The 8129-nt window shown below is 47.1% G+C and overlaps 1 protein-coding gene across 1 annotated transcript in view; it reads left to right on the top strand.

The window, feature by feature from the left end:
• The first annotated feature begins 8122 nt into the window (after positions 1-8122).
• Positions 8123-8129, top strand: part of LOC135222486 (uncharacterized) — a 37914-nt gene continuing 37907 nt past the window's right edge. Inside the window, exon 1 of the mRNA XM_064260569.1 lies at positions 8123-8129. This exon is cut by the window's right edge and continues 462 nt beyond it. The gene's annotated coding sequence lies outside the window, so the exon portion shown is untranslated.

Here is an 8129-nt window from a genome sequence, read left to right as displayed (position 1 = left end):
CCAGGAATTTGAATTTTGACTGGCAGGTAAGAAAGTGTACAGCTAATGTAATTGTTTGGTAAGTATATGTGAAACCTTATTTTATCATTAAAATATCATTCTGGGCTCAGCTCGTGTCGGCCTATGAAAGGATCCTTAATATCATTCTTTCTAGGTAAAATTAATCTAAAATTACCAGAGAAAAACAAAATAAGAAAATGTCAGTAAAACTGACTCGCTCACTCTTAAAAAAAAAGAAGTGTCGGTATGGCAACAGGGGCGAGTGGGAACACTACCACGAGACATTCAGCAATTAGAACTTCCAATCAGAATCCCCACAAGAGAGAGTGATACCAACGGGCGATGCGGCCGCTACTACTACTACTAGAGGACGCCACGGACAAACAGCGCCCTAGCGGACATCCTTAATTATTAGCGCCAGCGTTCAGACGCATTTTCTTGTGCTTGTGCTATTCACGAGGATTTATATCACCATCCATCATGGAACGTTCTGCCATCGCAACGGCTAAGTTAAGTGCCTCATAAGTAATGTGTTTTACTGTAATTTTGTCTTCCGGGAACCAGTATTTTCCTTCTAATAGGTCATATACGGTTTCCCGGTTGTCTCGTGGCGGCGCCATGCTGCCTCGTTAAGAATTCCCGGTCCTCCATACTGGGACTTCTTATACTTATGGGCTTACTATATCACGTTCATCGTTTTTTACATCGAGTTTTAGCTAGGTTAGCCCTTTACCACTTCTCTTAGTTTGGTATTTAGGGCTATTCTATGTTCCAGCCCAGCATCCGGCTCTTGCTCTCATCGGCTATCGCTGGCTCCGAGTAGGCTTCTGTTCCTCGGAACAGTTTGCCTCCTCCTGGGCTTCTTTTTCTTCTACTAAAAGTGTCTTTTCCATCTTTACGATGTAAATTTAGTTCTATTTAGGGTGTTAGGCTAGCCTAGGTGCATGTCCCATGTATTGGTACAGCCTGGTTCACGTGGCCCTCCCACGGTTGTGTTGCTCGCGGCTTAGGCCACTTGCGGTCACGTGTTCCATCGCACCTTCCCCTTCCCCTTCCCTCCCTACCAGGTATAGGGAGGCGCTGGGGGACCCCTTGGTTGTCATGACAACCTTAGTTGCCTTCCTCTCTCTCTGAGGAGGCCAGGGGTTCCTCCCAGCGGGGGGTATAGGGCGACCACTCATAGGGTACCGGGTCTCCGAGCGGGGTAGTTGTTGGGACGGGGAGGAGTAGGCCCCCCCCCCCCCTCTCTCTCCCGCCGTGTTACGCCGAGACCCTCCCCCCCCTTCCCCAGTTGCTCAGCCACCTTCCCTTTCTATAACGAACGGAGCCTTCCGCCGCAGCCGGGGCACCTTTGGTTATAGATTACTGGCTCCGCCGGCGGGCGGGGTGGTCACTACTAGTGGTCGGTTGCTTGCCTACTATCATCCTTACATCTCTCCCCCGCTACAGGAAGGGAGCTTGCTTCTTACCGGGCACTCTTCTAGTAGACGGGTGGGGAAAGGTTTGATAATTATTGTTATTGTTAAGGATATACCCTAATTTTACGATGATTTGTTTAATTTTATTATTCATATGTATACCATCCCCGCCATTATCCGTCGTGGTTTCATTTTACCACCACACCTGGTTGGATTCTATCCCTTGTCTCCGCCGTAGCCTAGGACAACCAACCTTTTTAGTACCACACGTATTATGGCGGGGCTCTGGTTTAATCTAACTTTCTCGCTCCGGCACCAGCGGAGCAACTGTTAGGCTGTAAGTGTTCTCCTGATACTTATGTATCTTTCCACTTACAGGCTACCAACTGTCAGGTCCTGGGATGCAACGCGACGTTGTACGACCCCTGCGGCCACGATGAGTGCAGGTCTCACGCTCCATGTGCCACGCCGTACAACGATATGATCGTCTGGCACCCGGAAGCCTGCGCCATCTGCTACGACCTAGTCAGTCAGCTGGTGGAGGGGGTAAGTCGTTTATAGACTTCTTTATCATTTACTAACAACTCTTAGACATAAGTTGTAACCCCGTTCCGCCATTAGAAGCTCATTTCGCCTTTTCTTTCAGGCTGCTAGTGTGAGGGAGGTCGCCCTTGCCAACCCTGAAAGCGTGGGTAGGCGGCTTCGGGAAGAACACCGCCAAAGGCCAGCCTTATATTTTAGACAAGAAGCTGGCCGTCCAGATCTTCCCCGGGGGCAAGTCAACAGGGTATGTTGACCCTTATCCGCAGCCCCTCTCATAGCCTCCATCCAGCAAGAGATGCAGCAATCTTTCGGGGTCGTAGCCACACAGGAGTCGGTCCCGGACGTCGCTACCCTGGACCTCAACATTGAGCCTATGGCGGTAGGTGCGGAGGATTTGTTGGTTGAGGTAGGTGTGTCGGGCGCGCCCAAGTCTTCTTGGGCGCTCCTGATCTCTCCTGTCCCTTCTTCAAGTGCTTCTTTCCAAGGCTTTGTGGGATCTGAGATCCCTACCCGCTCTCCCCGCTCTCTCTGTACCCCAAAGGTGAAGGGACAGAGAGAACCGAAGACCCTAGTTAAGACGACTTCTAAGAAGTCGTCTTCGTCTTCTTCAGCTAAGAAGTCTTCGACTTCTTACGCTGACGCGGTGAAGGCCAAGCCGAGTTCTTCTTACTCGAAGAGCTCTAGAAGCAAGTCTTCTAAGGAGAAGGCTCGCGCTCCCGCCGAGCCAATGCCTTCTCCGGCCTCCACCGCATCCACTCCGGTAACGCCGGTTGGAGGAGGAGCGGGAACCAGCACCTTTGATCCCACTGCTTTCTCAGCAGTGGTGATGCAAACAGGTGGGCGAGATGGTCGGCTCTCAAGTCTCCGCCCTGGGGACAAAGTTTGAGCAGATGTTCGCACAGCTGTCGAGCACTCTGTCTCAATCGGGCCAGTCCATCCAAGATCTCTCTAACAGAGTTAGAGAGAATGAGGACCGAGTAGCTGGGCTCTCTCAGGTCCCCCTTCCAGTCTCCCAGTAACAAGTGCTGGTATTTTCCAGCTTCCACCATATGATTCACTACCAGCTTTCTCTATGGAGAACCCATGGAGAGTAGCCGCTTACGCTCCGTTTAAGGATGGTATGATCTCTATCCCGGAGTGTGGAACTCGAAGGATTGAGGACTTCGAGTTTTATCCTCCGGGTTTGATGCAGCCTTTCATTGGCTATGCTAGGCTGACCCGTAGCGGCGCTGACTAGGGAAGACAAGATCTCTAGGGAGAATGTTCTCTACAGTAGGGATCATGCTCAACGTGAATGGGTTCACTGCCTTGAGGACTGGGAGTGTACAAACACCAAGCTCCAGGCCTATAAGAGTCCTTTCACTATTTTTGCGACGGAAGAGGAGGCTTCTCTTCCGTTCGCATACAAAATAGTAGAGACGACCCTTCAGGCAGTCCTCAAGGATGAGCCCATGCCACAGCTAAGGGAGGCCTTGGTAAGCTCAAACCGGACTGCGCCATGGACCAGTTCGGTGAAAAGCTCCCAAGGCTGCCTGATTCCTTGATTCAGGCGGAGTTCGACGCGCGAACTAGGTTTGGCAGGTCCCTCAATTCGCTGATCATAACAGAGATGGCTGCTCTCTCGTATGGCACGGAACCTCTGTTTAAGATCTTGGCCAAATGCCAGCTTCAGACGGTTCAGACGGATGCTTTCAACTTCTTCCAAGCTAGGAGGAATTGCCGAAAGCACGTTCTGCAGGAGTGCACTATTAGGCACGAGCCTAATAGACTCCTGGCTTCTAGCATGTGTGGGGAGCGGATCTCTTCCCAGAGTCGCTGTAAATGAAGTACACCACGAGGCGTCTAGGCTCAACCAGAGCCTTAGAGCTAGGTGGGGTATTTCATCTAAGAGGAAGCAAGAATCCGTCCCCTCTGCTGGTAAGAAACCAAAGAAGTCTGGTAAAAGGTTCCAGCCTTACCAGAAACAGCAGCAACAGCAGCAATTTGTTCAGGCCGTCCCGGTTACCCAACAGGGACAACCTGCTACTTCTAAGCAGAACCAGCCCATCCTCCTGCTGTCTCCTCAATCACAACCTTCGACCTCCTACGCACTCTCGCCGGCCTTCAACCCTACGTATGAAGGTCAGGGCTACCCTCCCTTTAACAGACAATCGAGAGGTAGGGCGAGAGGCTACTTTCCAGAACGCAGGGAGGGCGACAAGGAGTAAGCAGTTCAGAGGAGGGCGTGGTGGTCAACCCGCCCATCAACAATGAGGCTCCCCAGGTAGGAGGGAGGCTGTTCCTCTTCCGTCACAGGTGGGGGTTCAGCAATTGGGCACAGAGCATAGTGTCCAAAGGATTGGGTTGGAGTTGGATCAAAGATCCTCCTCCAATCAAATCATTCAGCCAAATACCATCAAAGGAATTGACAGATTATGCGGAGGAACTCCTTCAGAAAGGAGCTATTGCGAGAGTCAAGCATCTAAAATTTCAAGGTCGCTTATTCAGCGTGCCAAAGAAAGGCTCAACAAAAAGAAGGGTAATCTTAGACTTGTCAAAGCTAAACTCTTTCATTCGTTGCGACAAGTTCAAGATGCTTACCCTCTCGCAAGTAAGGACCTTACTTCCGCGTGGAGCCGTCACATGCTCCATCGATCTTACAGACGCATACTATCATATCCCTATAGCCAGACACTTCCGCCCATTCCTAGGATTCAGGCTAGGAAATCAGACATTCTCATTCAAGGTGATGCCCTTCGGTCTGAATGTAGCCCCCAGGGTATTCACAAAAATAGCAGAAGTGGTTGTGCAGCAATTGAGAACTCAGGGAATCATGGTAGCAGCATACCTCGACGATGGTTGATCTGGGCACCAACAGTCGAGGAATGTCTCAAAGCCACCAAAAAGGTAGTCACTTTCTGGAACATCTGGGGTTCCAGATAAACAAAAACGAAATCCAGACTTACCCCGGAGTCTCGTTTTCAGTGGCTGGGAATCCAATGGGATTTGTCTTCCCACAATCTGTCAATTCCAGTGGCCAAACGGAAGGAAATAGCAAAATCTGTCAGACAATTTCTCAAATGCAAACAAACATCAAGGAGAAGCCAGGAAAGAATCCTAGGATCCCTTCAGTTTGCTTCGGTGACAGATATCCTCCTGAAAGCAAGGCTAAAAGATATAAATCGAGTTTGGCGATCGAGAGCAAACGCCCAAATCTCGAGACAAGTTGTCAGTAATTCCACAGATCCTTCGCAATCAACTCCGTCCATGGTCAAAAGTAAAGAACTTAGCCAAGCGGGTACCCCTTCAATATCCCCTTCCAGTGTTAACCATTCACACGGATGCCTCCCTGTCCGGGTGGGGGATATTCTCAGTTCAAACAGGTTCAGGGGACTTGGTCAGTTCAATTCGCCAGCTCCACATAAAACGTTCTGGAAGCAATGGCAGTATTTCTTACCTTGAAGAGGACTGCTTCCCCCGAAAAAGTCTCATCTAAGGCTAGTTTTGGACAGTGCAGTGGTAGTTCATTGCATCAACAGGGGAGGGTCCAAATCCAAGCATGTGAACCATGTCATGATAGCCATCTTTGCCCTAGCAAACAAACACAAATGGCATCTGTCCGCCACTCACCTGGCGGGGGTAAGAAATGTGATAGCAGACGCCTTGTCCTGGTCAGTCCCTCTGGGAATCAGAATCAGATGGTCCCTAGACGACGGGTCATTCCAGTGGATATGCCGGGGAGTCCCAGGTCTCCAAGTAGATCTCTTCGCCTCACAAGCGAACCACAAGCTCCCTTGCTATGTGGCCCCCAACCTGGACCCTCTGGCTTATGCCACGGACGCCCTGTCGTTAGATTGGGATCAGTGGAGAAAAATTTATGTTTTTCCTCCAGTGAATCTCCTCTTGAAAGTCTTAAGCAAGCTGAGGACTTTCAAGGGAATAGTAGCTCTGATTGCACCGGACTGGCCCAAGAGCAACTGGTATCCTCTTCTTCTGGAATTGGGTCTCCAACCTCAACGGATTCCCAATCCAAGCTGTCACAATCAGTACAAATGAGGACTGTGTTCGCTTCCTCAGGAATTCTTCAGACCCTAACTTATGGACTTCATGAAGTTTTGCGGCTAATAAAGATGCTAATATTGATCACAAAATATTCTCTTCCTAGAATCAGATAAGAGAGAGTCAACTATTAGACAATATGACTCAGCTGTTAAAAAATTAGCATCCTTCCTGAAAGAATCAACACTACAACCATGACAGTTAATCTAGCTATATCCTTTTTCAGATCCTTGTTTGAAAAAGGTTTAGCAGCTAGCACTATTACTACTCATAAATCGGCTTTGAAGAAGATCTTTCAGTTAGTTTTCAGATAGATCTGACTGAATCTTATTTCACGTCTATTCCTAAAGCCTGTGCTAGACTTAGACCTTCTCAAAGGCCTACTGCAGTTTCATGGTTCTTAAATGATGTCCTCAAACTAGCTTCAGATACTGACAACTCGTCTTGTACATTCATAATGCTTATTAGAAAGACATTATTCTTATTAAGCCTAGCTTCAGGAGCTAGAATTTCAGAACTGTCGGCTCTATCCAGAGATGCGGGTCATGTGGAATTCCTCCCTCAGGAGAAGTTCTGCTTGCTCCGGATCGTAGTTTTTGGCTAAAAATGAGGATCCTCTTGCAAGGTGGGCCCCTGGAAAGTCATCCCACTTCCGCAAGACCCTTCTCTTTGCCCAGTATCAACTTAAGAGCCTTTCTATCTCGTACATCCTCAAGATCCTCAGGTTCTCTCTTCATGAGAGAAAAAGGTGGTACTTTGTCAGTGAAAAGGTATTAGACAACAAATCCTTACTTCATTAAACAATCCAATCCTGATTCATTCCCAAAAAACAAAAGCTCATGACATCAGGGGAGTAGCCACCTCAATTAATTACTTTCAACATATGAAACTTGAGGATCTTAAAAAGTATACTGGATGGAAATCTCCGACAGTCTTTAAACGTCATTATCTTAAGTCCTTGGAATCTTTAAAATTTCAGCAGTAGCAGCGGGAAACATTGTTTCTCCTGATACTGTATAGTAGTTGTAGTACAGATCCAGGTCTCCTTTCTACCTACCTCATCCAACATGCTCACCCTATCGCCATGCTACTCGGATATCCTAGCCTTAGCCGCTGAAATCATATTAGTGGATTGTCCCTTATTTTTTTGCTAGGGACATCCACACTTTGTACTGATAATGTACTTCAGTGTACCTACCCTTATTTTTATGCTAGGGTAGGACACAATGTGTTTTGTATATTTTGTAAATAAGTTATCTAAGTAAATCTATTTTGTTAAAATTACACTGCATTATTATAATTTACTGTGTTTACTGTAATTTAAGTACTTTACATTACTAACTTTCTTTTCATGTTACTGTTTAGAATAAGTTAGACTTAAGTACTTAGTTTTTATGCTGTAATTGATTTATTTATATTATATCCCTCATTTTACAACTGCTTTTCATTTGTCCTTTTTTCCCATCTTGTCTGTTTCTCTGGTACTCTTTCATAGGCCGACACGAGCTGAGCCCAGAAAAGGGATTTTGACGAAGGAAAAATCTATTTCTGGGTGATTGGGCTCGTGTCGCCCTATGAAACCCACCTTGTATTGTTTGCCCCCCCTGCAGGACAAGATGTTTTTAGATTAAGGATGTCCGCTAGGGGCCGCTGTTGTCCGTGCGTCCTCTAGTAGTAAGTAGTAGTAGCGGCCGCATCGCCCGTTGGTATCAGCTCTCTCTTGTGGGGATTCTGATTGGAAGTTCTAATTGGTGAATGTCTCGTGATAGTGTTTCCCACTCGCCCCTATTGCCATACCGACACTTCTTTTTAAGAGTGAGCGAGTCAGTTTTACTGACATTTCTTAATTTTGTTTTTCTCTGGTAATTTTAGATTAATTTTACCTAGAAAGAATGATATTAAGGATCCTTTCATAGGGCGACACGAGCAATCACCCAGAAATAGATTTTTCCTTCGTCAAAATCCCTTTTTGATCTGAAGTGGTAGGAAGCCTACAGCTATGTAATTGCTTGGTAATTGTCATTTTTACATATGCAACTTACCAAGTAATTACATAGCTAAATCTCACATTGCAGGAGGTGGAATGCATGGACTTTATCTACTCAAATACAATAATATATACTAATTGTA

Source organism: Macrobrachium nipponense, chromosome 3, assembly GCF_015104395.2.
Source record: "Macrobrachium nipponense isolate FS-2020 chromosome 3, ASM1510439v2, whole genome shotgun sequence".
NCBI classification, from domain to species: domain Eukaryota; kingdom Metazoa; phylum Arthropoda; class Malacostraca; order Decapoda; family Palaemonidae; genus Macrobrachium; species Macrobrachium nipponense.
Note: the sequence above shows the minus strand (reverse complement) of the source record. Positions and strands in the feature narration are given on the sequence as shown.